Source organism: Glycine max, chromosome 10, assembly GCF_000004515.6.
Source record: "Glycine max cultivar Williams 82 chromosome 10, Glycine_max_v4.0, whole genome shotgun sequence".
In the NCBI taxonomy this organism is placed as follows: Eukaryota; Viridiplantae; Streptophyta; class Magnoliopsida; order Fabales; family Fabaceae; genus Glycine; species Glycine max.
This window is the reverse complement of record NC_038246.2, coordinates 15,329,791-15,356,395: the sequence shown is the minus strand read 5'-3', so window position 1 is coordinate 15,356,395 and position 26,605 is coordinate 15,329,791. Positions and strand designations below refer to the sequence as shown.

Sequence of the window (26,605 nt, the reverse complement as noted above, 5' to 3'; positions counted from 1 at the left end):
CATTGTTGGCCGAGAAGTTCTAAGGGTTAAAATGAAAGGTAAAAGCTTTTCATTTGATCCAGCAAAGGAAGAGCATACAACCTATTTCACTCAAGTCACACCCACGGAACTCTGGCACAAGAGACTTGGTCATTGTCATCTTGAAAGAATGCTAAACATGAAAAAAAGGAAATATGCAAAAGAAAATTTGAAGAAGTTTCAAATGGAGGAATGTAAATCTGTTAGCACATCAATGAATCAAAAGGAGAAGTTCAGCAAGGAAGAAGGTGTTGATAACATTGATGAAGGATATTATGGGAGCTTGATTGGATGTCTAATGTATCTCACTACAACAAGGCCAAAAATTCTATTTTCTCAAAAGAACAAAACTGGAATTTTTGTTGACAATCAAGTAGCCATTGCTATTGCAAACAATCCCGTGTGTCATGGGAAGACTAAATATTTCAATATCAAGGTCTATTATTTGATAAAGATGCAACAAAATGGAGAAGTAAACTTAATTTACTGCAAGTCTAAAGATCAATAGGCTGACATGTTTACAAAGTCACTACCTATCAACAAACTTGAACTCTTAAGGCAAAGAATTGGAGTTTGCAGTTCCAAAAGCAAGGATGAGTGTTGAAGATATACTTTTGTAACTGCATAATATTTTATTTTTCAGTTTTTAAAATAGGATTTAGTAAATAAGTTGGTTTCCTATATTTTAGAAGTAAGTCAGTTTTAATGGATTAACCTAGTCAATAAGTGGTTCCTATCTTTAAGGAGCAAGTTAGTTTTAATATTCTATTTTACTAATATCTTGTTATCTCATTAGTTTATCTTTTGCTATTTATTGTATCGCTGTTGAGAACAATTTGAATTAGAATAGAATAATTCTATTTCCTCAGCATACGTATTGTCTCTTTTTTCTCCTCTGTCTTTTTATAATTTCCTCCACAAAACCAACAATATAGCTGAGCCTGAAGTTGAGTTTCTATAGTTGAGGTTGAGTCCATGAATTTGCATTATGGCTGCACCCTTCTCATTCATAGGTGCAATTGGCTCGGGTAAAATAAAATGGAGGATCAAAGTTAGAGTAATTTGTCTATGGACACTGCTTGAGTATCACAAACAAAACGAGATTGACAGTTTGGAAATGATTTTCATAGATGAAAAGGCAAACAAACAGAACCATATAAGTTTTTGGTTTTTGATCAATGTATAATTTTTTTATTTATTATGTAGAGTGGAAAAATTCATGCCTCTATCAAAAAAGCTTATATTCCCAAGTTCCAAAAGGTATTCAATGAAGGGTCGGCTTATTTCATTAAGTATTTTTTGGTAGCTCCGAATGATACCAGGTTCAAAACAACAAACCATATATGTTCAAGTTAAACTTCATGGAAGACACAAAATGTGTTCCAATAGATGCAAATGAGATTCCAAAGTACCAATTTGATTTCATTGATTTTAAATACATTTTGTCTATTGTCAAGGAAGATTTGTTGTTAGGTTAGTAGTCCACTCTTTCTATATTTTGTTTTATGTTTTATTAATGTATGTAAAATCTGATTTTAAATGTTTTCAGTGCAGATGTTATTGGTCATGTTATTGAGAAGGATAGCCTTATTGAGTTTGACAAAAATGGGGAAAAAATAAAACACATTAAATAATGTTACAGGTGTGATGGGAATCTCTAATGTTTTTTTTGGAACCAAGATGTTGCAAATCCTGGCATCGATTTGGTGAAAGAATATTTGGGAAGGTAATTAATTGTTTTATGTGGCCATGTATTCAACTTTTAATTATGAGTGTCCTATATGTAATTGTTGACCGTCCTATTTAATAAAATGTTCAAATAGAATGGATGGAAGTCAAGTACAAACAACTCAAGTTGTGTATTGTCTAGGACCCACAAAATCTATGTGACGTCTTACGTGACACTTAAAGACACATGTCCACCTCCATGTCAGTCCTACTATAAATACAAGTTTCATCGAACCACTCTACACGACCTGCTCACACATTCAACGCATGACACCAAGCATGTGCCCCTTTCTTTCTGTTTCGCTTATACAAGCACCATTTAAGCATATGCTTGTTTTTCTTTCCTTACACATATTTTTACTTGAGCGTCAGAGTACTTTATTTTGCATGTCCTCCCTCCTGTCAAAGACACATCTCCAAGTCGATGTGTGAAGTTCGGTACCCCGTTATTTTACCAGCCGCATGTTCCATGACGCCGAGAAGTGCTACCAAATGATTGAAAAGGTGGTGCTAACACTCATTGTAACATCCCATTTTTCATAAGCTAATTTAAAAAAAAATAATTATAATAAAATATAGTTTTAGAAAAATGATGAGATTTTATAAATAAATAAATAAGGAGATATAATTATTAATAAAAATAATGATTTGAGAGAAAATAAAAAGGGTATTTTATTTATTTGTTTGATAGAGAATAAAATAGAGTTTGTTTTATAAAATAATAAATAAATAGAGTAAAACCTAGCTATAAATAGCGTTAGGTCATTTTTTACACTGACGGGTGCCTCTTTCCCTCATTTTCGTTTTCCCCCTTCTCCTCTCAAAACCCTCTCTTTTTCCTGCAGACCACCAAACTTGTCTCAGAAAACAACGATCTTGGACTCATTCACCGTCGGATCGTTGTGAAATTTAAGCAACAGGTTAACAACTCAATTACGAGCATTCTCACCGTTGGGAATTTTGAAATAATGTCGGAGCTGAGAGAAATACCCTTTGCATCGTAGCTTTTTCCTTTCCAGTAGAAACCCAAAATTGTTTCGGTAAAACTACGATCCTGGACTCGTCAACCGTTGGATTGTAGTGAAAATTTTATATGTTGTTCGAGAGTCATTTGTGCACGTCTTCACATTGGGTTTTGCAGAGTAATGTCTATGGAGAGAGAAAGATGAATCGCACGAAGCAATACAGAATAGAGACCTCAATCCCTTCTCATTCTCCCTAGTGTTGGGAACCCTAACAGAACAATCGGAGGAGGAGCTCTAGAAAGCACCAAAAACACCACAATGGATAATGGAGAATGCTTGAGCGACTACATCGAGGTAAGGGATGAGTTATTCACAATTGGGGATTAGTGAGAACATGTGTAGGGATCCTTAGAGTATTAATTGGAATGAGTTTTAGGGTGTTTCCATCATTTTTGATTCTATCCTTATAATTATAATTGTGAATTATATATGTTTGACAAACCAATTTTTGTGAAATTAATATGCTATTGTATCGAGTGTGAACCCTATAAATCGAGCATTTTTCTAATTAGCATGAATTGATGAATATAAAGTAAGGAGAAATTTAGAGTGAGATATTGATTTTGTATTTTCTCTTTTTCATGCTTTTTAGGTTTTTTTTATATAGTTTTAAATTAATATCATAATTGAAATTGACCAAAGTGTTCATATAATTATTTACAATTTGTGCATTGAAAGCTTACTTTGAAATTAGTGATCCAATATGATGTATGCTAGTTTATATATATAGAATTAGTTATATATTTATTTATATTAATATTTTATGTAAATAATATTGTAGAGTTGTTATAGTATGATTCCAAAAATTATTAATTGTTGGAGTTTGAGAATATTATGGTTAGATTTGATAAATATGTGTATGTTGTACCTTATGAATATCATTAGGAATGTTATGAGATGTTAAATTATGGGTATGATATTTGGTTGTGAATAAGTAGATGTGTTTAACACTTGATGTTACAATAATCGTATTGTGAGCTATGAATTATACAATAACCCGACCAATGTTTATGCGTTATATTAAAGAGAAAGTGTAGGTTCCTAGTTAGGAACCAGTGTTAAATTGTAGCGCAATGTGTTAAACGTGTTTGAAACATGAGTGTGAGGTCGTGGTATTGTGTAATTCATGAGCAGTGTTTATAAATGGAATATGTGATGAATTGTGGAATAACATGTTGCTTTGAGATTATAATATTGTTATTGAGATTAAGTATAAGTGTAAAGTTGAACATGTGTTAATTTGTGAGATACGTGTAAACATGTGATGGTGGATTGTGACACTATGAGATATGAAATTGTGAATGAGTTTTGGTTGTGGATAAGTGTGTAGTTAACACTTGATGTGATATTACTTGTGTTGTAAGCTATGAATTGTACAATAACCCGACCAGTGTTATCTTGAGAAAAACGTTGATGCGCAGTGTTAAAGGGAAAATGTAGGTTCCTAATTAAGAACCAATGTTAAAGAGAAACTGTAGGTTTCCTATTTAGGAACCAGTGTTAAATCGTAGCGCAATTGTGTTGAACGTGTTTAAAACACGAGTGTGAGGTCGTGGGTATTGTATAATTCATGAGCAGTGTCTGCATGCAAAATTATTTTAGGGGTTGGACCTAAATCAGGAGGGAGAGGCCCTGACGGACTCTTTGAAGTGTAGGCCTTGGGGGTCATCGGGTTTGAGTGCTCCTTTAAGCCTATGTTGATCCCATATGGTTGGAGCATCCTCGCAAAACATCGTGACCCTAACTAGTCTCCCTATGATCTTACTTAGTGAGAGTGACCTGACAAACCCATTGTATGGTGTGTCTTGTTATGTACTCCTAAGTGCCCCAGGATGGTTTTTCACTAACATGGTACCACATTGCATATAGGATTGAGTCTTAGCATAACTGTTGCATACGCTTGCTAATTGTTTATTATGAAATTGATGTGTTATTATGTCTTGATCGGAGTGTGTGATTCTTGTGTAATGTGATTGATGATTGAAAAGTGTGATTGATGATTAAAAGGTGAATTTTGAATGACAAAGTGGTGGAATTATGTGAGTTATATTTATGTAAGTTTTATTTTGTTTATATGATATGTATATCTAGTTGTCTTGCTTCTCTATTAGTTAAGAATGTGATAACTCACTCCCCGTGTGTTGTTTGTGTTTGGATCCTGTGATGATCTTGAACTTTGTGTTCGGAGGAGCAGATGGCTAGGTCAAGTGCTTTAAGGAACCTTGTGCTGAAGGACGTCGGGACACAATGCTCTGATAGGATGTGACAGTGGGGCATAAGTTTTTATATTAATTGCATGATGTTAGTCTATTTTATTTTATCTCACTGATTTAACAAAATATTTTTGTAAATTTTGACGGCCTTATTATGAGCCGAATATGTTTTAATAAGTTTTAATTGATAATAGTAAAGTGAATGCGAACCTTTTACCCGTGTGAATTTGGTTACCGATATTTTTATATATTTTATTTATTTATATATATGTCGGGGTAGAGGGTGTCACTCATCACCTCGGCACGACAACTCAGGCCCTACTTGCAAAGTCATCAAGTCGTAGTCAAGACGAACTACCCCATCAAGCAGGTTTTGAGAAAGCTTGAACTCACAAGAAGGATTGTAGCTTGGTTGTCGAACTATCAAAGTTTGACATTTAGTACAAACCGTGCAGCCCCATGAAGAACCAATTTGTGGCTGACTTTTTGGTACAATGCGTTGGAAACAACACAACCACCCCAAATTGGTGGACCTTTTACGTTGACAGTGCGTCCAACGTAAAAGGAAGCAGGGCAAGGATCATCCTCGAAGGCCTTGACAATGTCACTCTAGAGCAAGCCCTCAAGCCCAACTTCAGAGCCTTAAACAATCAGGCAGAGTACAAGGCACTCATTGCATGTCTAAAGCTAGATAGGGAAGTTGGAGCCAAGTGGCTATGATTCTACCCAGACTCACAGCTTGTCCACGAACAGGTTGCCAACACATACCAGACCAAGGAAACAGTGTTGCTCAAGTACTATCACATAGTGATGAGGACATGACCAAGAGCAACGGCAAGGATCCACTTGAAGGACTTGGAGGACCTATGACAAGGGTTAGAGCAAGGAAAGCCAAGGAAGCTCTTCAACAAGTGTTGTCCACACTATTTGAATACAAGCCCAAGTTTCAAGGAGAAAAGTCCAAGGTTGTGAGTTGTATCATGGCTCAAATGGAGGAGGACTAAATGGCACCACTCTGTCTCAATTTTAGAGTGTTTAGTTTGTCTAAATAATGGTCCAATCCTTGTAAAGTTGGCTGACCAAAAAATATGTTTTTGGTTAATCAACTAAAACGACTTTAGTTTGATTTAGTTAAAGTTGTAATAAGGGCCCAATTGGCAACCTAGGCATCAGCCTTTTGGGAGACCAAATGGTAGCTGACTTGATGGTTGTTTGGGGTGACTTTTGGTTGCCACAATTTCAGTTATACTCAGCCATTAAGTTCTTTTAGTTCCCTAGGTTAGTGGCATTAAGTTCTTTTAATTCTAGGTTAGTGGATCATTACTAAAATTTGATGTAAAGCTTCTATATAAGATGAACCATTTTATCAATAAACACAAGTTGAGTTTTATTCAGAAAATTAGAGTTTATCTCTTTTATCTTAGTGAGAGTGATTCTCCTAAGTTCTTGAGTGATTCAAGAAAACCCTGGCTATATCAAAGGACTTTCATAACCTTTGTGTGTTGCCCTCGCCGGAAAGAGTGATTCTTTCCTTCCTTTCATCTTCAACCTTGTTCTTTCAAACCACAATTCCAGAAAATCCACTTCTGCCCAGAATTATCTTGTGGTCATAACTCTCATTTTACGCGCTCAAATTAAGTGATTCTTGAGCCTAAACTGAATTTCAAAACGAGATCTTTCACCTCGTTTTGGAATCACCTCATTTGGAGCCCTGTAGCTTGAGTTATTGCCATTTCTATATTTCTGTCCAACCACCACTTAACCTACGTTTTATCATATCATTCTTCCATTTTATGCCAAGAATCACCTTATCAAGGCCCGCAAAATTAGCCACCGCCCAACCCTTAAATCTTGCCAATTTTCCATCCTTTCTTTAATCAATTTCCGCATTTTCCATCAAGGTTTAATCCTAGAAGATCCTAAGTCAGCCTTTGTGCAATGAAGGTTCATATCATTTGGTATTAGAGCCAGGTTCTAGGATGAACGCTTCCTTTGCTGGAAATATTGGGTAACATCCTTCTTTATTCTTTTTGCCATTTATATTACCTTCTTATTCATATTTTTTTAGGTTGAACCACTGCAAAAGTTAAGCCTTTTGATCTCTTTGTTATAAAAAAAAAGCAGAAATTCGTATAAGCAAAATTTTTAAAAAAAATATGGGCTGAATGGTTCATGCTTGAAGAACTTTAAAAAAAATCTCCTTAAGGTAATGTATTGGTTACATGAAGGATTGTTACTTGAATTCCTAAATTCTGAATTTTATTTCCTTCATTTGTACCTAAAAACATTGTTAGCCTTTTTCTTGGTTAACCTTTTCCTTGTCTCTCTAGCCTTACCTTACACATATTGGTGAATTGTTCTTTGTTGTGGCCATAATCTCTTGAATTGCCTAAGAACTCAAGGGGAATTAGAGTGGTAAAAGGAAAGAGTGTTTCATTAGAGAAAAGCCATAATTGTGTGATACACTTGAGTGGGTGAGGTATTCTAATAGCAACTATAATTGTCTTGTTACGTTTGATTTGTTTGTTTGAGATGGCAGGAACAAATCCTAATGATGGAGTGGGGCTTTCGTAATTGCAAATGCAAGCTTTGATGCAACATTTGGAGAGATTAATGAAACAACGAGATGATGCGCTCCATGAGAGGTTGGATCAAATGGAGAATAGAGATCATAATGAAGAAGAAAGGAGGAGGAGAGGGAATGATGGTGTTCCTAGACAAAACCGAATTGATGGTATTAAACTCAACATTCCTCCCTTTAAAGGAAAGAATGATCCAGAGGCCTACTTGGAGTGGGAGATGAAAATAAACCATGTTTTCTCATGCAACAACTATGAGGAGGACCAAAAGGTGAAGCTTGCCGCCACGGAGTTTTCCGACTATGCTCTTGTGTGGTGGAACAAGTTACAAAAGGAGAGAGCAAGAAATGAAGAGCCAATGGTTGATACATGGGCAGAGATGAAAAGGATCATGAGGAAGCGGTATGTGCCGGCTAGTTACTTAAGGGATTTGAAATTCAAGCTCCAAAAACTAACCCAAGGCAACCAGGGGGTTGAGGAGTATTTCAAGGAAATGGATGTGCTTATGATTCAAGCAAAGATTGAAGAAGATGAGGAGGTAACTATGGCTCGATTTCTTAATGGTTTGACTAATGATATTCGTGATATTGTTGAGCTGTAGAAGTTTGTTGAAATGGATGATTTGCTTCACAAAGCAATCCAAGTAGAGCAACAATTAAAAAGGAAAGGAGTGGCTAAGAGGAGTTTTACCAACTTTGGTTCTTCTAGTTGGAAAGACAAAGGTAAGAAAGATGGGGATGTTACTTCTAGTAGTTCCACACCTACCTCATCAAAAACTCGCTCAAAGTCCCAAGAGGAACCCTCTAAAAGGAGTAGAGATGTGAAGTGTTTCAAGTGCCAAGGCCTAGGACACTATGCTTATGAGTGCCCTAACAAAAGGTCAATCGTTCTTAGAGATGGAGAATATATAAGTAAATCCGATGTTGAAGAGGAAGAGGAGAGTGAGTACGTAGAGGAAGAGGAGACTCCGGAGGAAGATTTGTTGATGATTAGACGGTTACTTGGTGGTCAATTGAAGCATGAGGAGGAGAACCAAAGAGAAAACATCTTTCACACTAGATGTTTAATCAATGGCAAGGTGTGCATGGTGATCATTGATGGAGGTAGTTGCACCAATGTGGCTAGTGCTAGATTAGTGTCAAAGCTAAATTTAGCTACTAAACCACATCCTAGGCTATACAAACTTCAATGGCTTAGTAAGGATGGGGAGGTACAAGTAAAGCAGCAAGTTGAAGTGGACGTTTCCATTGGGAAATACAATGATAAGGTACTTTGTGATGTTGTTCCTATGGAGGCCAGTCAATTACTTTTGGGGAGACCATGGCAATTTGATAAAAGATCCAATCATGACGGTTACACCAACAAGATCTCTTTCGTGCACCAAGACAAAAAGATTGTGCTCAAACCATTTAGTCCACAAGAAGTGTGTGAGGATCAAAAGAAAATGAGAGAAAAACTTCTTCAAGAGAAAAGAGAAAAAGAAAAGGTGAGCAAAACACTTGAAAGTGAGAAAAGGAGGGAAACACTTGAGAGGAAAAAAAGTGAACAAAAGAAGAGTGAAACACTTGAAGTGAGGATGAGCTATTTAGCCACAAAAAGTGAGGTCACGAGGGTGTTTCATGCTAAACAGTCACTATACATCTTGTTTTGCAAAAATCAGATTTTGACCACTAACACTTTTGATGATTTTGAAGTGCCTTCTAGTGTTAAAACTCTTTTGCAGGGTTTTCAGGACATGTTTCTATCAAATGTGCCAAGTGGACTACCACCTTTGAGGGGAATTGAGCATCAAATTGATCTCATTCCAGGAGCTTCTTTGCCCAATAGGCCAGCCTATAGAAGTACTCGACAAGAAACCAAAGAGATTAAAAGACAAGTGGATGAACTCATTAGCAAAGGTTGGGTAAGAGATAGTATGAGTCCTTGTGCTGTCCCGATTGTAGAGCCCTTAATAACATCACCATTAAATATAGTGATCGAGGCCGTACCCGAATCAAATAAACATGATAATGCAGTAACTAGGAAGTGATCCTAGGTCGTTTCCCAACGAGCAATGATAAACCAAATGTTCATAATATACTTGCAGTAGCAGTAACAGTAACGATTGGGGGGGGTTTGTTTGTTTTGTGATTTAAGGAGCAGAACAAGTAAACTGGAATACGAAACTAATAATATTAAAAATGGGTTGTTTCCTCTAATTCAGAAGCCATTCTCTTATCCTGGGTTATGGAGAATTTGTCCCTAACAGTTAACCACTTAATCCAACCCTATTTCAATTTACTAAGCGAAAATCAACTTAGGGTTGTCAATACGTGATTAGGCACCACATACACCAGTTAGCCCTTCGTCCATTAAGCATGAACGCAAGTTAGGCTCAGAGGCAATTAATCGAACACAAAGCGTGCACTGATTAATGTTCACGAATTTGGGTTAACTGGTGAAGGGAAAACTGCCAGGGAACCACATTATAAACGAAACCTCAAAGAGAGTTTGGCTTCGTCCTCAGAAGGAAACAACACCAGAATATTTAGCCTTCCATAGATTCAAACAGAAAACGTAAATGAAACATGAAGCAGAAACGTAAAGAAACAGAAACGTAGATGAACAGAAACGGAAATGAGACAGAAATGTAAATGAAAGTAGAAGAAGAAACAAGAACGAAATTGTTATTAGAAGCAGGAAATTGAAAATTGCATTAAGAACGAAACAGTAGCATTAGAACAGAAAAACTTCAAAACCATAAACCCTAAGCTCTGAATAATAGTCTAACAAAATGCCCTGCACGAATCCCAAGGATGCTATTTTAAAAGAGTCACTCAAAGTCACTGGGCCCTATTACAATACTCTGGCCCAAAACGAAATAAACACTGAACCACATAAAATAAAATTGCGAAATTTCCTAATTAGAATTTAACTAAGGGAAGCGTTGCTTCATTTGCCCTCTTCAAGTCCACAACCAAAATCCAGATTAAGCCCAATGTTTCATTAATTCCTGAAATTAGATTAAAAATATCAAATTAGCTAAATGAGCCCAAATAATAAAACTGCCTAATTAATTGACAATTAAGACCAATCAGTAATTAAAATGGTGCAAAAAGGGTTTAGAAAATAGAAGAAAATGATGGCACATCAAAACCCCCCATACTTAGCCTTTTGCACTCCTGGGCAAAATGAAACAAAGAACAAAATCCAAGGATATCAAAGAGAGGCAAACGAAAACATTCACATATTTCTCAATGAACATCAAGGAATGAAAGGAATGGGTAACATCTAACATAAGGAGATCCGAAAAGTCAAGACATTCATGAAAATCATCCAAGCAACCCAATCATGGCAAAATAGTTAATCAGCTCAAGAATGAAAAAGTGATAAAGCCTCACAAGATATACACTCTATCTCTCAAGTGTCTAGGCTATTATTTACCCTCAAAGCACCCATGAAAACAAACACCACATAAACTTTGCAAGATTCTAAAATTGACAATCAACCCATAAACACAAGCACATGAGGATCAAAAGGTCTTTTAAGGTTGTAATGGGGCCAAGGACAAGGTATGGAAAAATATGGAATAAGTGGTTGAATCCCAAAGGAATAGAGGAGCAATGGGGAATACGTGCATATTAAGTAAACATAAGAAAATAAAAAGAAGTAAAGATAAAATTTAAACATAAAGAGTAGAACCAAGCGCCTCATCATTCTTTTGTCATTTAAGATCTTATTCACTCAACTTTACTGCTTTTTCTTTTTCTTTCTTGATTTTTTTTTAATAATTTTTTTTTTAGTCTGTAGCCTTTGAGAAACAGCATCATATTCAGCATGTCCAACATTTAACCAATATGCAATGTACATCAAGTATGGCTCAAACATGGCCAACAAAACATGTTATCCCATGAAACAAAAACCCCCACACTTATTCCCAAAACAATTCCAAAGCTCCAAAATTCCTTAAGGATATGGTGATATCATGGTTTTTCACTTAAGGCTTGTAGTGAGCTTCAAAAGAAGGAAAGGGAAACAAGGCTCAAAAGGGCTATCAAAGGAATTAAGTCAAGGTAAGTCCATTTGGCTAGAAGCTTATAAGAACAAAATTGCCTCAATCATATCCAAATATGCATGTGAATTAGGAAGCATCAACAAGAATCAAGCCAAGGCTATTGTGCAAGCAATCAATGGGGCAAAACACACCAAATGATTATGATGATGGATGGCTCAAATTCTCACAAAGGTAAACTCATCACTTTCAAATTGAGCTTTCAAAACTATCATGACATGTAGAGGAGAATCAAGGATTTCAAGTCACAAAATGTTAAAAACTTTTATTTTCAAAAAAATTACCCATTTCTTGAACTTATCCTATGATTCAAAGAAAAACATGCAAAGTCGTACATGCGCACAGAATTGACCCAAAATATTAAACTAAAAATCCGACGAAACTAATCCACATCAACAAATTAACACAACTAACAAATTAACAAAACCAACAAAACTAACAAAAACCAAAGAACACTCCCCCCATACTTAAACAACACATTGTCCTCAATGTAGCACAATTAAGAGATTAAAACAATTAAACCATCAAATAGAATTGGACAAGTGTAATAAAAGCAAAGAAGGAGATAGGAAAAGAAGAACTCCCTAAGTCATGGTGGAGGAAGAGTAGGGTGGAGTAAGGAAGTCTCTTCCACCACTACGTCCACTAAAGAAGGGTTCGTGAGGAATGGCTTAAGTTGATGTCCGTTGACCTTGAAGCTCTTGTTTGTGGAGTCGCTTTTGATCTCAACTGTATCATAAGGAAAAACATTAGTAACAACAAAAGGACCAATTCACTTAGACCTCAACTTACCACTCATGAGTCCAAGCCTAGAATTATACAATAGCCCTTTTTGCCCAACCATGAAGTCCTTCTTAACTATCATGCTATCATGGAACTTCTTGGTCTTTTCTTTGTAGAACTTGGCATTCTCGTAGGCTTCTAGGCAGATTTCATCTAACTCACTCAGTTGCTACTTTCTTTCCTCACCATCTTGATTCATAGAGAAGTTGCAAGTCTTCGCTGCCCAGTATGCTGTGTGCTCAATTTCCACTGGAAGATGACATGCCTTTCCAAAGACAACCCGATAAGGAGACATTCCTATGGGTGCTTTGTAGGCAGTCCGATGTGCCCAGAGAGCATCACCAAGCCTGGTACTCCAATCTTTCCTGCTTGGCTGCACAATCTTCTCTAAAATTCTCTTGATTTCCCTGTTAGAAATTTCTGCCTGTCCATTGGTCTTGGGGTGGTATGGTGTGGATACCCTGTGTACCACCCCGTACTTCTTAAGCAGGGCATGCATTGTTCTGTTGCAAAAATGGGTTCCTTGATCACTAACAATTGCTTTAGGTACTCCAAACCTGCAAAACAGATTAGACCTGACAAAATCTGCAACAACTTTAGCATCATTAGTTCTAGTGGGCTTGGCTTCCACCCATTTTGAAACATAGTCAACTGCAAGGAGAATGTAAACATAACCAAAAGAGACAGGAAAAGGGCCCATGAAATCTATACCCCAGACATCAAACACCTCACAGAATAGCATAGGTTGTTGAGGCATTTATTGTCGCCATGTAAGTGTATTTCCTGCTCTCTGACACTGCTCACAAGTGCTGTAGATCTTCCACACATCTTTAAAGATGGTGGGCCAATAAAAACCACAATCAAGCACTTTTTGAGCTGTCCTTTGAACACCTAGATGACCTCCCGGTGCGGAAGAATAACAGAACTGCAGTACTGAGTCAGTCTCATGATCTGGAATGCATCGTCTAATGACCTGATCATTGCACAATTTCCACAAGTAGGGGTCATCCCAAATAAAATGCTTAGCATCACTTTTAATTTTATCTTTTTGGGCTTTCGATGCTAAGGGAGGAAAAACAGAAGCAACTAAATAATTGACAATGTTAGCAAACCAGGGAGTAGAAAGAGAGTTAGAAATACTATACAGTATATACAAATGATCATCCGGGAAATCATCCCGAATGGGTGAATTCGCATCCGATACACGTTCGATCCGACTCAAATGATCAGCAACTAAATTTTGTGCTCCGCTCCTATCACGGATCTCCAAGTCAAACTCTTGAAGCCAGAGCATCCATCGGATCAACCTAGGCTTAGAATCAGCCTTCTTCAACAAGTACTTTAGAGCTGCATGGTCAGTATAAACAATAATGCGGGTACCAAGCAAATAAGATCGAAATTTTTCAAGAGCAAAAACTATGGCTAGAAGCTCTTTCTCAGTAGTAGTATAATTCGCTTAGGCAGCATCTAAAGTCCTAGAAGCATAATATATCACCCTGGGCAATTTATCAATTTTCTGAGCAAGGACAGCCCGCAATGCATAATTTGATGCATCACACATAAGCTCAAAAGGGGTTGTCCAGTCGGGTGCCTGGATGATGGGGGTGGTTGTCAGCGCTCTTTTGAGGCAATCAAACGCCTCTTTGCATCTGTCATTAAAGTCAAACTCAACCTTCTTTTGCAACAAGTTGGACAGTGGAAGGGCTACTTTGCTAAAATCCCTTATAAAGCGTCTATAGAATCCTGCATGACCAAGAAAAGATCGCACCTCTCGCACACAAGAGGGGTAAGGCAATTGTGCAATAACTGAAATTTTTGTCGGATCTACTTCAATACCCTTATTGAAAATAATGTGGCCTAAAACTATACCTTGCTCAACCATAAAATGACATTTTTCAAAATTTAGAACAAGGTTAGTTTCAATGCATCTATTCAAAACTTTTTCCAAACTATCCAAAAAACCATCAAAAGAGGATCCATACACAGTGAAATCATCCATGAACACCTCTATGCAATTTTCTAAGAAATCAGTGAAAATACTAAGCATGCACCGCTGGAAGGTACCAGGGGCATTGCACAGGCCGAAAGGCATCCTCCTATAGGCAAAAGTACCGAAGGGGCAGGTGAATGTGGTCTTTTCCTAATCCTCAAGAGCAATAGTAATTTGCATATAACCAAAAAAACCATCAAGCAAACAGTAGTGAGATTTACCTGCCAGGCGCTCAAGCATCTGGTTAATGAATGGCAGGGGAAAATGGTCCTTTTTGGTAACTTGGTTCAGCCTCCTATAGTCAATGCAGACTCTCCAACTGTTTTGCACCCGAGTAGGAATCAGCTCCTCCTTCTCATTTTTTATCACTGTGAGGCCGGTCTTCTTCGGGACTACCTGGACGGGACTCACCCATTGACTGTCGGAGATAGGATAGATGATTCCAACTTGCAAAAGCTTGGTTATCTCCTTCTTCACTACATCAAGAATCATCGGGTTGAGTCTTTTCTGTGGTTGTCTTACTGGTTTAGCTCCATCCTCTAAATTTATTCGATGCATACATGTGGATGGGCTAATACCAGGAATATCCGCCAGGGTCCAGGGGACTACCTGGACGGGACTCACCCATTGACTGTCGGAGATAGGATAGATGATTCCAACTTGCAAAAGCTTGGTTATCTCCTTCTTCACTACATCAAGAATCATCGGGTTGAGTCTTTTCTGTGGTTGTCTTACTGGTTTAGCTCCATCCTCTAAATTTATTCGATGCATACATGTGGATGGGCTAATACCAGGAATATCCGCCAGGGTCCAGCCTATAGCCTTCTTATGCTTCTTGAGAACAGACAACAACTTCTCCTCTTGCTCATTAGCAAGGGAGGCAGATATAATCACTGGAAAACTTTTGCTATCATCCAAGTAAGCATATTTTAAATTTGATGGCAGGGGCTTCAATTCTGGTGTGGTCAGCTGGATAGTGGTAGAAGGAGATGGTTTCTCAGCCTGTACCTCATAAAGAAAGTCAGAGGTATGTGTACTTCCTGAAACATGGTTAGTCCTATCTGACTCTATAAAATCAATCTCAAGAGGTAAAACACCATCACCAGACATGCAATCAATATCACTTTCAGATTCACTCTCAGCATCAAATTCAGACATATGATCAAGTACAATTTCAGACTCAATGCATGAAGAGTGAGAGACATGCAGATTAGAGTAAAGATCAGTCATGTATTCATCAACAACATGGTCAATTATTTCAGCACGAAATACAGAAAGATCTTCATATGGGTATTTCATAGCATCCAGGATATTAAAATGAACAGTTATATCACCAAACTCCATGGATAGTGTGCCTGCAGATGAGGAAGTAGAGTGAAGTTTGGCAGGTTCATTTGCAGATGAGGAAGGTGCTACGGGTTGAGGTAGTTGACACTGCTTTCCTAACCTTAATGAAATGGCACTGACATTTTTGGGATTTTGGACAGCTTGGGAAGGCAGCTTGTCAGAATTCTGGGACTGTTGTTGATTCAATTGTGTAGCCAATTGTCCCATCTGATTGGTTAAGCTCTGAATGGAGGCTCTGGTCTCTTGTTGAAACTGCATGTTCTGCATAGTCATTTGCCTCACAAGTTCTTCGAGGGAAGGTTGTGGAGGAGCCTCAACTGTTGGTTGTTTCTAGGGTTGTTGCTGTTGTTGGATTGGTGGAGGAATGTATGGTCTGCTTGGGCCAGCAACATTTTGGAAGGAATGAGCATGCTGCTGTTGTTGTTGCTGAGGGCTAGACCATCTGAGATTAGGGTGATTCCTCCATCCAGGGTTGGATCTGTTGCTGGAGAGGTCATAATTGTTCTGCTGTGGTTGATTTTGTTGCTGAGGTTGAGGAGGTCTATTGTAAATATTTGCAACATAAGCTTCGGGCTGCTCAATTGCTCTAGGTTGCTGCATGGAAGGGCAAAGGTCTGTATGGTGGTCAGCAGAGGAGCACAAACCACAGACCCTTGCAACAGGTACAGATTTCTGGTTCAAGGGCTGCTGGGTTACCAAGTTAACCAATGCATCCAGTTTGCCTTTTAGCTTCTTAGTTTCAGATGATGCAGCTGAGTTTGTAGCTACCTCATGCACTCCTTTAATGACTATAGCATCATTTCTGGCGCTAAACTGCTGGGAGTTAGAAGTCATCTTCTCAATTAAATTTCTGGCTTCAGCAGGAGTCATGTCTCCAAGGGCTCCACCACTGGCAGCATCTATCATACTTCTCTCCATATTACTGAGTCCTTCATAAAAATATTGGAGAAGCAGCTGCTCCGAAATCTGATGGTGAGGGCAACTGGCACATAGTTTTTTAAATCTCTCCCAGTATTCATACAGGCTCTCTCCACTGAGTTGTCTAATACCTGAGATATCCTTCCTGATGGCTGTGGTCCTGGAAGCAGGGAAATTTTTTTCAAAGAATACTCTCTTCAGGTCATCCCAGCTCGTGATGGACCTTGGAGCAAGGTAATACAGCCAGTCCTTTGCCACTCCCTCTAAAGAATGAGGGAAAGCCTTCAGAAATATGTGGTCCTCTTGGACATCTGGGGGTTTCATGGTGGAGCAGACAATATGAAATTCCTTCAAATGTTTGTGCGGGTCTTCACCTGCAAGGCCATGAAACTTTGGAAGCAAATGAATTAGTCCGGTTTTAAGAACATATGGGACATCCTCATCAGGCACAAGCTTTCGTAGGTGAAATCAGGTGCAGCCATTTCCCTTAGAGTCCTCTCACGGGGTGGAGGTTGTTCCATGTTCTCAGAATGTTCAAAATCAGAATGCTCAGAATCAGAATGCTCAAAATTATAATGCTCCAAATCAGGATGTTCAAAATCACCAATAACAGAATGCACAGATTCACCAGTAATGGAATGCTCAGGATGATCAAAAGGTATAAAATGATGTCTAACTAATCTATGAAATGTCCTATCTATCTCAGGATCAAAGGGTTGTAAGTCAGATGGATTGCCTCTAGTCATACACTACATTCAGCATGCACAACTAGTTGCCTTGTCATGTAAATAAAGGTGCAGGTTTGAACTACAGCTACCCTCAAATGATATCCAAATGACTTGAAATTTTGTGAGCAACCTTATAAAATGATGAGAAGATAGCACAAAAAATTTCAGGCAAAAATTCAAAGTCTAACTATGGAAACTAAAAATGGTAGGTTAAGAAAAATAAGTGAATAAAACTTGAAAAATAAAAAACTTTTGACAGAATCACTATTTTTGGACGATGGAGACCTCAGCCAGCCTACGGTGGCTGCCAAGGCATAGGAAATTTTTTTCTACCCCAAATACATATATAATAATTGTGATTCTGATAACCGGAGCAAAAGTTATGGCCGTTTGAAGTTTCGACAAACACAAAATTTGCTACTTTTTTGGAACTTTTAAATCTGACCAAACTAAAGGCTCTAGCTATTTTTCCCACAAAATATAGATTAAAAGAAGTTACCACAAAAAAATTCATCCAAAAATAACAACCCTAGCTACTAAAACAAAAAATCTCAAATAATTCAGCATGGGTGGTCGCTAAAATCTGTCTTTACTTGATTTCTACTACTAGTCTGTTTTGCCACAAGCAAAAGTGGTCGCTAAGTCCGTCGCAAAACACTATTCACAGCAAAATACCCAAAACTGAAACAGGGGAAACGCTTAATAGGAAAACTGAAACAGAACACCCACTAAACAAAATACCAGGACGCTAAACAACACTAACACACAGACTAACACAATACTAACAATTAAACATAACACACGAAAGAATTAAACACACAACACTAGCTAGCTATTATGAACCTTTGGATACTGCTCCTCGGCAACGGCGCCAAATTTGATCGAGGTCGTACCCGAATCAAATAAACATGATAATGCAGTAACTAGGAAGTGATCCTAGGTCGTTTCCCAACGAGCAATGATAAACCAAATGTTCATAATATACTTGCAGTAGCAGTAACAGTAACGATTGGGGGGGGGGTTGTTTGTTTTGTGATTTAAGGAGCAGAACAAGTAAACTGGAATACGAAACTAATAATATTAAAAATAGGTTGTTTCCTCTGATTCAAAAGTCATTCTCTTATCATGGGTTATGGAGAATTCGTCCCTAACAGTTAACCACTTAATCCAACCCTATTTCAATTTACTAAGCGAAAATCAACTTAGGGTTGTCAATACGTGGTTAGGCACCACATACACCAGTTAGCCCTAACGCAAGTTAGGCTCAGAGGCAATTAATCGAACACGAAGTGTGCACTGATTAATGTTCACGAATTTGGGTTAACTGGTGAAGGGAAAACTGCCAGGGAACCACATTATAAACGAAACCTCAAAGAGAGTTAGGCTTCGTCCTCAAAAGGAAACAACACCAGAATATTTAGCCTTCCATAGATTCAAACAGAAAACGTAAATGAAACATGAAGCAGAAACGTAAAGAAACAGAAACGTAGATGAACAGAAACGTAAATGAGACAGAAACGTAAATGAGACAGAAACATAAATGAAAGTAGAAGAAGAAACAAGAACGAAATTGTAATTAGAAGCAGGAAATCAAAAATTGCATTAAGAACGAAACAGTAGCATTAGAACAGAAAAACTTCAAAACCATAAACCCTAAGCTCTGAATAATAGTCAAACAGAATGCCCTGCACGAATCCCAAGGATGCTATTTAAAAAGAGTCACTCAAAGTCACTGGGCCCTATTACAATACTCTGGCCCAAAACGAAATAAACATTGAACCACATAAAATCAAATTTCGAAATTTCCTAATTAGAATTTAACTAAGGTAAGCGCTGCTTTATTTGCCCTCTTCAAGTCCACAACCAAAATTCAGATTAAGCCCAATGTTTCATTAATTCCTGAAATTAGATTAAAAACATCAAATTAGCTAAATGAGCCCAAATAATAAAACTGCCTAATTAATTGACAATTAAGACCAATCAGTAATTAAAATGGTGCAAAAAGGGTTTAGAAAATAGAAGAAAATGATGACACATCAATAGGCATCCTATACCTAGGCTTGATGATTTGCTTGATGAATTGCATGGTGCATGTTACTTTTCTAAAATCGATTTAAAAAGTGGATACAATCAAATTAGGATTAGAGAAGGGGATGAATGGAAAACTGCTTTTAAAACAAAATATGGTTTGTATGAATGGTTGGTTATGTCTTTTGGCCTAACTAACGCTCCTAGCACTTTCATGAGATTAATGAACCATATCTTGAGAGAGTTCATAGGAAAGTTCGTTGTGGTGTACTTTGATGATATTCTTATCTATAGCACTTCACTTGATTTGCATATTGATCATTTAAAATCTGTCTTGTGTGTGCTTAGAGAAGAACAATTGTATGCCAATCTTGAAAAATGCATCTTTTGTAGTAACCATGTTGTGTTTCTTGGATTTGTTGTAAGTTCAAAAGGAGTGCAAGTTGATGAGGAGAAGGTTAGGGCTATTCCAGAATGGCCTACACCTAAGTCCGTGACCGAGGTGAGGAGTTTTCATGGCTTAGCAAGTTTTTATAGATGATTTGTGAAGGATTTTAGCACATTGGCAGCACCTCTCAATGAAGTGCTCAAGAAAAATGTTGGTTTCAAATGGGGAGAGAAACAAGAAGAAGCTTTCAATATTCTTAAGCAAAAGCTAACTAATGCCCCCATACTTGCGTTGCCAAACTTTCAAAAATCTTTTGAAATTGAGTGTGATGCTTCAAATGTTGGGATTGGGGCTGTGTTGTTGCAAGAAGGTCATCCAATTGCTTATTTTAGTGAAAAGTTAAGTGGTCCTAACCTTAACTATTCAACTTATGATAAGGAGTTGTATGCCTTAGTATGGGCTTTGAAAACATGGCAACACTACCTTTATCCCAAGGAATTTGTCATTCATAGTGACCATGAGTCCCTCAAATATATCAAGGGGCAAGGCAAGCTTAACAAAAGGCATGCGAAGTGGGTGGAATTCCTAGAGCAATTCCCTTATGTTATCAAACATAAAAAGGGAAAAGGTAATATTGTAGTTGATGCTCTTTCTCGGCGTCATGCATTACTTTCTATGCTTGAAACAAAATTGATTGGTCTTGAATGCTTGAAAAGCATGTATGAAAATGATGAAACTTTTGGAGAAATTTTTAAAAACTGTGAAAATTTTTCAGAAAATGGTTTCTTTAGACATGAAGGCTTTCTTTTCAAAGAAAACAAATTGTGTGTGCCTAAATGTTCTACAAGAAATTTGCTTGTTTGTGAAGCACATGAAGGAGGTTTAATGGGGCATTTTGGGGTCCAAAAGACTCTAGAAACATTACAAGAACATTTTTATTGGCCTCATATGAAAAAAGGATGTGCACAAATTTTGTGAACATTGCATTGTATGTAAAAAGGCAAAGTCTAAGGTAAAGCCTCATGGATTGTATACTCCATTGCCAATTCCGGAGTATCCTTGGATTGATTTATCCATGGATTTTGTTTTGGGGCTTCCAAAAACAAGCAGTGGTAGAGATTCCATTTTTGTGGTTGTTGATAGGTTTTCTAAAATGGCTCATTTTATTCCATGTAAAAAAGTTGATGATGCTTCCCATGTGGCTGATTTGTTTTTCAAGGAGATTGTGAGACTCCATGGTTTGCCAATGAGCATTGTTAGTGATAGGGACTCTAAGTTCCTAAGCCATTTTTGGAGGACTTTGTGGGGTAAGTTGGGCATTAAATTGTTATTTTCAACCACTTGTCACCCACAAACCGATGGGCAAACGGAAGTTGTTAATAGGACATTGGGAACTTTGCTTAGGACAGTTTTGAGGAAGAACTTAAAAACTTGGGAAGCTTGTTTACCCCATGTTGAGTTTGCTTACAATAGAGTTGTTCATAGCGCCACTAATTGTTCTCCTTTTGAAGTTGTTTAAGGTTTTAACCCACTAACTCCTCTTGGTCTTTTGCATATGCATAATGTTTCTATTTTTAAGCATAAAGAAGGTCAAGCAAAGGCGAACTATGTGAAGAAGCTTCATGAGAGAGTCAAAAATCAAATTGAGAGGAGAAATAAAAGCTTAAACAAGCCAACAAAGGGAGAAAGAAGGTTGTCTTCGAACCCGAAGATTGGGTTTGGGTGCACATGAGAAAAGAAAGGTTTCCGGAACAAAGGAGATCAAAGCTTCAACCAAGGGGAGATGGACCATTTCAAGTGCTTGAAAGAATCAATGACAATGCTTACAAAGTTGAGTTGCCCGGTGAGTATAATGTTAGTTCCACCTTCAATGTCTCTGACTTATCTCTTTTTGATGCAGATGGAGAATCCGATTTGAGGACAAATCCTTCTCAAGAAGGAGAGAATGATGAGGACTTGACCAAGAGCAAGGGCAAGGATCCACTTAAAGGACTTGGAGAACCTATGACAAGGGCTAGAGCAAGGAAAGCCAAGGAAGCTCTTCAACAAGTGTTGTCCATACTATTTGAATACAAGCCCAAGTTTCAAGCAGAAAAGTCCAAGGTTGTGAATTGTATCATGGCCCAAATAGAGGAGGACTAAATGGCACCACTTTGTCTCAGTTTTAGAGTGTTTAGTTTGTCTAAATAATGGTCCAATCCTTGTAAAGTTGGCTGACCAAAAAATATGTTTTGGGTTAATCAACTAAAACGACTTTAGTTTGGTTTAGTTCAAGTTGTAATAAGGGCCCAATTGGGAATCTAGGCATCAGCCTTTTGGGAGACCAAATGGTGGCTGACTTAATGGCTGTTTGGGGTGACTTTTGGTTGCCACAATTTCAGTTACACTCAGCCATTAAGCTCTTTTAATTCCCAAGGTTAGTGGCATTAAGTTCTTTTAATTATAGGTTAATGGATCATTACTAAAATCTGATGTAAAGCTTCTATATAAGCTGAACCATTTTATCAATAAACACAAGTTGAGTTTTATTCAGAAAATTAGAGTTTATCTCTTTTATCTTAGTGAGAGTGATTCTCCTAAGTTCTTGAGTGATTCAAGAACACCCTGGCTATATCAAAGGACTTTCACAACCTTTGTGTATTGCCCTCGCCGGAAAGAGTGATTCTTTTCTTCCTTTCATCTTCAACCTTGTTCTTTCATACCATAATTCCAGAAAATCCACTTCTGCCCAGAATTATCTCGAGGCCATAACTCCCATTTTACGCGCTCAAATTAAGTGATTCTTGAGCCTAAAATGAATTTCAAAACGAGATCTTTCACCTCGTTTTGGAATCACCTCATTTGGAGCCCTGTAGCTTGAGTTATTGTTATTTCTATATTTCTGTCCAACCACCACTTAACCTACGTTTTATCATATCATTCTTCCATTTTATGCCAAAAATCACCTTATTAAGGCCCACGAAATTAGCCACCGCCCAACCCTTAAATCTTGCCAATTTTCCATCCTTTCCTTAATCAATTTCACATTTTCCATCAAGGTTTAATCCTAGACGATCCTAAGTCAGCCTTTGTGCAATGAAGGTTCATATCACATAGTGAAGTCTCTTATCGACAATTTCAAATATTTCGAAATATATTACATTCCCAAGGAAAGTGATACCTGAGTAGACCTACTCTCCACGCTAGCCAATGCCAAGAAGGTCGAGTACCTCAAGATCATCATCCAGGAGACGCTCTAAACTCCCACAATGCTTAGGAAATTATGGCCAGAGAAATGGAGAAACCAAAGTAAATGACCCCCTACAAAAAATTTCTCATTCGGGGGGTCCTACCACCAAACGAGGACGAAGCCTGACCCCTTCAAACAGAAGGTCAGCTACTACACCATCCTTGATGGCAAACTTTTCAAAAGAGGGTAGACAACACCCCTACTCAAATGCCTCAACAGTCAATAGGCAGACTACGTCATGAGAGAACTTCACGAAGGGATCTATGGTCTCCATACCGGAAGACGCTCCCTAGCCACCGTAGTGGTACAAGCTGGCTATTATTGGCCAACACTCAGGGCAGACACCCTCAACTTAACCAAGAGATGTAGATGATGTCAAGAATTTGTAGGCGTGTCACGCACTCCTCCTTACAACCTTCACCGTCTATGCTCCCCTTAGCCCTTCGCCTTGTGGGGAATGAACACACTGGAACCACTGACAAAGGCCCTAGGAGCTGTCAAGTACTTACTAGCCACCATTGACTACTTCACCAATTGGATAGAAGCAAGACCATTTCAAGAAATTACGGCCAGCGAGGTGGAAAAATTCACCTAAAAGCACCTCATCTCCAGGTACGGCCTCCCATACGCCATTGTCACCGATAACGACACCCAATTCAAAGTCCAGACTTACGAAGACTTTTTGACAAGGCTAGGCATCAAGCACCTAGTCACTTCTATTGAACATCCTCAAACTAACGAACAGGAAGAGGCAACTAATAGAGTCATCCTCAGGGCCCTGCAAACTACACTTGACAAGTCTAAGGGCCTATGGAAAGAAAAACTCTACAGCATACTCTGGGCATACCATTGTACATCTTAGACAACCACCAATAAAACTCCTTACTGACTCACATATGGCACTGACGCCATGATCCCCGTTGAAGTTGGGGAACCGTTGACAAGGAGACTACTGTTCCTGCAACATCAAAGTGAAGAATATATGAGGGTGGAACTTAAAATCACCGAAGAAGTCCCAAAAATGATGAAGATTAAGGAATAAGCTGCCAAACTATGAACAGCCGGGAGATACAACACATGAGCCTTACAACCCGACGACCTCGTATGGCGAGTCCAAGATGAAGCCAGAAAAGATCCCCGAGCAGGAAAGCTTGGCCCCAACTGGGAAGGTCCTCGACAACGGAGCGTATCGACTACAAGAGTTGGATGGCAAAGCAATCCCACGAACGTGGAACACTACCCACCTGAAATTCTACTTCAATTGACTTACACTCTAAACCTAATGTTGTACTCTTTTCCTTACTCAAGTCTTTTGTTCCAAAAATATAAAATCCAAGATTTTGGCTTAAAGGGTTTTTAATAAGATACATTTGGGGTAACGAAGGGAATTTGTACTTAGTTACATACGTTGAATAATTTTTAACGAGACCTCATCTCCAGTACATGTCACCCACGACGAGTGACATGTGCGCATGAGCATCATAATAAGCCTCTAGTGTGTACCACCCATGGCAAGTAGCATACATGCAAGAGCATATTACCACCACGACTCCAGTGTGTGCCACCCACGACGAGTGACACACACGCAAGAGCGTATCATCTTGGTGACTCCAGTACATGCCACCCACGTCGAGTGACATGTGCGCAAGAGCACTCTCCTAAGTCTCTAGTGTATGACACCCACGATGAGTGGCATACATGCAAAAGCATATTTACATCATGACTCCAGTATATGTCACCCACAGTGAGTGACATATATGCAAGAGCATATCACCACGTCTCCAGTGTGTGCCACCCACGGCGAGTGACATGTATGCAAGAGCACGGTGCCCAAAACCCAGGTTGGACAATTCTCTTGTCAATCCTTCAAAGGGCTCGCAAAACCTAAGGTTCACCCTTGGTGAGTCCCACTGATTTACACCACCATGCCTCCAGTACTTGCCATTTTGTAAGAGGCATGTATACAAGAGCAAGCAAGTTTGTCTCCAATACATGTCACCCATGGCTAGTGTCGTGTATGCAAGAGCACGATACTTATGTTGCACACAAGACTTGTCAAACCCAAGCTCCGCGCTTGCTGATCCTTACAAGTTTACAAAATCCAAGGCCCATCCTTAGTAAGTCGTGACACAGCTCTGTAGGCTTGATAAAACCTAAGGCAAACACGTCTCTAGTCCAAGACTCGACATACCCAAGGTTCACCCTTGGTGAAGCCCTTTCCAGTACTAAGTTCCACCCCCACGGGAACTCAAGGTACAAAAGGTCTACCCTTGACAATATTTCCTATCTCTTATCTGTGCAGGAATATAGGCTTATAAAAAAACCCAAGGTCTGTTCTTGATACTCACATCTCCAAAATTCAAGGTCTACCCTTGGTACAAAAACCCAAGGTCCACCCTTGGTACATACTTCTACAAAACCCAAGGCACCCCCTTGGTCCACTCACATGCAACAACTTTGACGACTACCCCCAAGTTCCACTAAGCGAACCATCACCCCATCATTTGGCAAGACCTTTAATCAAGTCGAAGCTCATGTTTACTTCTCACAACCATCAGAGGAGTACTTCTACAGGTCAAGACAACCCACCACCCGATTTCATAACAAGACCTTCAATCAAGTGCAACTCACACTCACTCCTCATAATCATCAGAGGAGGAACTCAGCAAGTCAAGCAACCTATCCCTACACTGGTTAGGCAAGACCTTCAACCAGGGGCAAATCAAAAACAACTCCTCACAACCATCAGGGGAGAAGCTCCACAAAACAAAAGGAAGTCCCACAAGATGTGGATAAGACCTTTAATTAGGTTAAAATCAAACCTGAGATGACTCCACGTCATTCTACTTTTTACAAGACCACCATGATCTTATGTTTACATAACCAAGGTCTTGTTTCCTACGTTGTCTACAAAGGCAAAGGTAGCCTAGACACAAGCATCATCGCCTTGCTCTGCAGCACCGTGTGTTTCATCAGCAGCCTCCTCCTCTGCATCAATCTCATCCTCATCAAGCAGGACACCCTTATTCACATCCTTGAATGGATCGAAGAGACCTAAGTCAAGGCCCTTTGCAAAGAAATTGGCCTGTCTGACATCCTTCTAAAAGTTTGTCTCATGTTGCTCCATGACCTCCTTCCTGTACAAAATCAACTCTTCCTCTAGCTCGTTGCTTGCCTCCTTTTCTTTGGCTGCCCGTAACAAGGACTCCTCTAGCTTGGACTCCAATTCCTTAAGTCGGACCTCCAACTCAGCAATCCTCTTGGAAAGTCAATCCTTCTCAACCGCCATGCTCTCCACTTTGCCACCCAGGTCCATCTTCTCAGCATACAAGCTCTTGCAGCATCTAAACAAGTTATCACCATCTAATCGGGTGCGCAACAACTTGGCCAGTGCACCGCCAACCTTGGAAGTCATTTGGTGGTTCACCCTTATGGCCTAAGCAAAAGCAACGGTGGCATTAGCCACCTTAGGGTGCTATGCTCGCCACAGAGTATGAGCAGTAGCCCTCCTCTTGGTGATCTCCATCTCCAAGGACACCACCTTTTGCACTGCCTCTTGGTACCACAGTCCATTCTTCTC

General features: G+C 38.8%; 1 non-coding gene across 1 annotated transcript; it reads left to right on the top strand.

Moving 5' to 3' along the window:
- The first annotated feature begins 16,698 nt into the window (after positions 1 to 16,698).
- On the top strand, positions 16,699 to 16,805 carry LOC112998281 (small nucleolar RNA R71). Its single transcript, XR_003263317.1, has one exon. It is a non-coding gene; the product is annotated as a small nucleolar RNA R71 (small nucleolar RNA).
- Positions 16,806 to 26,605: the final 9,800 nt, after the last annotated feature.